The sequence below is a fragment of the Myotis davidii genome, unplaced genomic scaffold (assembly GCF_000327345.1).
Source record: "Myotis davidii unplaced genomic scaffold, ASM32734v1 scaffold398, whole genome shotgun sequence".
Taxonomy (NCBI): Eukaryota; Metazoa; Chordata; class Mammalia; order Chiroptera; family Vespertilionidae; genus Myotis; species Myotis davidii.
In genome coordinates, this window is record NW_006290024.1 from 1,018,263 (window position 1) to 1,023,110 (window position 4,848).

General features: G+C 36.3%; 1 pseudogene; it reads right to left on the reverse strand.

Annotated features, from left to right (window-relative positions):
- Positions 1 to 2,871: 2,871 nt before the first annotated feature.
- On the reverse strand, positions 2,872 to 4,845 carry LOC102772584 (annotated as a pseudogene).
- Positions 4,846 to 4,848: the final 3 nt, after the last annotated feature.

The following is a 4,848-nucleotide window of genomic DNA, read 5'->3' on the forward strand; positions in this document are numbered from 1 at the left end:
TTAGTCCTGCCAGGTATTCAGGAGAGTGTTGAATTTCCCTGCGATACACTGTTCCTCTGTGTTGTAAACCACAGTCCTTATTTTAAAGCAGGCCGTATTTGTTTCCCAGACTGCCTTATTTTGTGTTTAGCAAAGAGTCCGTTTGTGGCTCAGCCTCTGGGTGGCAGTGTTCTGGGGTTGGCCTCTGAGGCTATACGGCTTCTCTATCACACTTAAAACTGATTTGGAGAGGTCAACTATCCAGAGCTGGTTCCTTAATAGCCCGCTCTGTGTTGTTGCTGGGATTCTATTTTCTGTGTTCTTATAGACTTCCTTAAAACCATTTGGGAGCAAGACAATATATAAGTTAACAAAACAGTTAACAAGAACGTATTTTATGTTGTTATACATATATAAGAACATAAAATATAAAATATAGATAACCTAAGAATATATTTTAAATATATCCTAGAAACACTTAGATTTAATAGAAATAAAAACAATGCCATTTACAATAGGATAGAAATGTGAAATGGGTAAATTTTATAAAATATGTGCAACACTTCTACATTAAAAATTCCAAAACACTACTGAGAGAAAATAAAGGAAACATGGATTAGAAGACTTGAGATTATTAAGACGGCAATGATCCCAAGGCTCATATAAAGGCTCCACATAATTCCAGTCAAAATTACATCAGGCATTTCTGGCAGAAATTGACATGCTGATTTTAATTTTACATTAAAGTGTAGAGGACCTAGAATAGACAAAAGAATTGTGAAAAATAGTAAAATTGGAGGACATACACTGCTGGTTTCAATAGCCTATATAATAAAAGCCTAATATGCAAATCAACCAAAAGGCAGAATGACTAGCAGAACAACTGGTCACTATGATGTACACTGACCACCAGGGGGCAGACGCTCAACGCAGGAGTTGCCCCCTGGTGGTCAGTGTGCTGCCACAGGGGGAGCGCAGCTCAGCCAGAAGTGGGCTCACTTTCTGATACTTCATTATTGGTATATAAAAATGCAACCGATTTCTGAATAATTATTTGTATACTACTACTTTATTGCCTTCATTTACTAGTTCTGGTAGATTTTTGGCAGAATCTTTAAGGTTCTGTGTATAATATAATACCATGCCATCTGCAAATAATGATAATTCTACCTCTTTGCAACTTGGATACATTTTATTTCATCTTCTTGTCTGATTGCTGTGGCTAAGACTTCCCGTATTAGTGGAATAAGAGTGGTGAGAGTAGACATCCTGTCCTATTCCTGATTTTACAGGGGACACTTTTAGTTTTCCCCTGTTAAGTATGATATTGGCCATCGGTTTGGCATATATGACTTTTATGATATTGAGATATGTTCTCTTTATTCTCACTTTACTGAGAGGTTTTATTACTAATGGATGCTGGATTTTGTCAAATGCTCTTCCTGAATCTATTGATGTGATCATATGATTTTTATACTTCATTTTTTAAAGCTTTCTGAATCTTAATTTTTTTTTTGTATTTTTCAAGTCAAGATTATATGAACTAGCCATTATTTAGATACCAGAATAAAAAAAGCAAGCAAAGGATGTATAGATTATCTGATTTTTTAAAAAATCTGAACAGAAATTTATTAAATAGAATGGTAAAAACTGAATGTTTTGTATTATGGAGTCAGTACATCAAGTTTTACTTCAGTAGTCAATAACTCTTCTAACTAATTCTGCAATAAAACAAAACCAGTTATGCAGAAATAAGAATAATGAGAATAAGAATAAGAATAAGAATAAGGTCCCTTTCTGAACCTCCATTTGATAAGACTGATTTCATATCTAGCTTATTTATAACATTCAGTACAGTTCTCCCACTGCAAATAATACATGTGGTCATTAATGGTGGTTGATGAGGTGAAATCAATTTTCTCTTAGGATACTTCAACATAACCCAAATATTAAAAAGCTATTAAAGATTCATGGAGACACCATAAACCACTACCTAAGGAACATAATTCACCTATGTGCATAATAGTTTTATAACATATTTTTAAACATAAAATCACAGTCAAAGACAATGATAATGTTGCATACTCAGTGTGTTTGTTCATGTAGTGCATTCCTATGACTCATTTGGAGTTTAACACCATGTAAACACCACACTTCTAATAAATGGACTTTAACGTACACAAATCCATCCAATTCTTTAAAAAAAAAAAACCAAAAAACTGAACATCTTTTAAGACCTTGAACTTGAAATTTAAAGACTTTGTGTTTTAAAATCCCAAATACTGGGAAGATTAGGTATGAAACATAGTGAACTTTTCTTGTAAGCAGGATTGGACATACTTTTGTAGGAACCCTCAGAACAACTCAATATTACAAATTGAGAGTGATACATTTATTATTTGGCCAAACAAAATTCAAATGACTTTCCAGGATTCAAATGTATCCCAAGAGATATACAAGAAATGAGTATAACTGTGGCAGCTAAAGAAATCTGCCACTCTGCAATAAGTGCTATTATTCAATGATGCTGTACATTTTGATAGTACACTATGATTTGTTTGCTTCCAATCATCATGGGGCACAAGAAAGTGAAACTCAAGACTATCTTGCCAGAATAGGAGACATGTTGACCCCAGTTGTAAGCAGGATTCTTCATTGAAGGAAAAGACAGAGCCATACAAATCAAATTAGTTGACTTCCAATGGTTTACATCCCAGGGTAAATCAGGTGACACTAATTTAAGCCCAACTTAATTTAGGCAGTTTTTCAACCATAAGAATAAGGTCATTCTTAGGTCAGATTATTAATTAAACCAACATATACACAATTAGCAATATCCTATGTAATATGAGAAGTTTTAACTACTTATCCTCAATTATTTTATATTTAGTTAATTTGTTGCTTGTCTTTTAAAAAAGCTCAACTTTATTTTACAATGTACTTTGCATTTCCAAGTGTGTTCTATAATTATTTCATTGAAGCAGGTACAGTTCTCCGGATTCTAAGAGCCAAACTCAACAGTATCTTCTGTAATCTGTTTAAATTCATAATTGCCTCTGCCATCCAGATGCAGGTAGTGCTCATGGTTTTCCAAAGACACTTCCTGTGTGACAGAGTGAAGAGGGTGATGCCGGCCTCTGCACAATGGTTGCAGATGTAGCCTTCCGTGTCCACACTCACTGAGTTTGGCAAAATGGCAAACTGGGGTTTATGATGAAATAATCTTGCCATTGCCATCCTTTCCTTCTCTCCACCACTGAGTACATCCATCCAGTCCTGAACACTGCCCCAGCCTCCTTCATGCTCAAGGATATGCTCCAACTTGACATTGTCTAGGTTGGTATTCCTTCTGTATTAGGGCAGATATCACCTTCCTTTTCTGGTCTCACTCGGTGCAGAAGTGTTCCACGTGTCATATAAGGTCTCTGGGAACATAAAATAACTTTGCTTTTTCAGGTTTAATTAGATGTCCTCCAAAAAGAGGCCATAATTCACCGAGAACACAGAAAAGTGAACTCTTCCCATAGCCATTTGGACCACAAATTAGAATGTTGGCACCAGATTGAACTTCAAAACTAAGTTCTTGGATCAATATATCTCCATTTTGCATTGCTAAAGGTACATGATCAACATTTTATGTTATCAGCATTGATAATTTCTCCAGTTCCAGGTATCAAGGGAACGCTTTGTGCTCCTTCAATACCCCTTTCTTGTTGCGAGATCATTGTGTGTTCATATTTTTCATTATTTAAATCCTTTAGCACTTGCATTAATTCTGAAATCCAAGCAGTAAAACCAACCAATCTAGCATTTCACAGCCAGCCAAAACTATTTGGCCCAGAGCTTGAGACATTCGCGAAAGCACCCTTCCACTTGGTAGTAGTCCTCCAGAAGTTCTGGAGGTGGCCAGGGTGAGACAAATCTAGGAAAGGGCAGCTGACAACAGGCAACCAACTACAGGGGCAGGAGATTTGTCAACTATACTATCAATAAAGCCCATAGAAAACTGAAACAAAATGAAATTATGTAGGCGTTCCGTCAGTTTTTGGAAGATGGTGTGGATTGTCTGCTTTTCTCTATTATTCCCACCATAAAAGGCAATTTCTTCACTGTTTGTGAAGAGTGAGGAATTAACATATCTATACTCTCCTTCCTACTTTTGCTCAGTTACTGTCATCTTACCAAGGAGTCTTCTAGGTCGAGTTAGGAATAACTCAGAAACAAGCAAGTAGGCCATCCTGCTTGCTGGGCCCCGAGCTCCTATTGCACTCATAACTTGAAGATATACAAAACTATCTCTAAAAATGGCTTACAAAGATTTGAATACAGATCAACTACACTGTCACAAAACTTTTCTACACCTTGTGTAAGCAGCTAGTCTGGATTAGCAATTCTGTTGTCCAGATTTCTCGTTTTAAAATATGTGAATGCTTGGAGATATTCCTCACAGAGGCATTTAGTTAGTCTTACTTGGAAGCACAATGTGAGCTCATTTAACTCAAACTCCAAGAAGCTTTTAACCAGAGAGATGAGAGGCATGGCAGCCATGAAGTTGAATAAGTATCTCTTGAAATCTTTTCTGCTATGACCATTGATACCACTTTCAATGAGTGTCCCATTTTGAATCATTCAAACATCACAATATGTTTGAGACACCAGCATAACAGCAATAAGTATCAAGTAACCCATCTTTTTACAAAATGTTCTGGAGACCATGATTTTCAGAATCCTTGAGAGCCTTGAGATCAACGCCGCGTTCACCATAGCTCATTCTTTTTTCCCTTCTTTCTCATTTTTTTGTAATGGTGGCTTTCTACTTTTCTTACTGTACAGGCGGAGAGTGAGACACAACTTGTGGAGCAGGCAGAG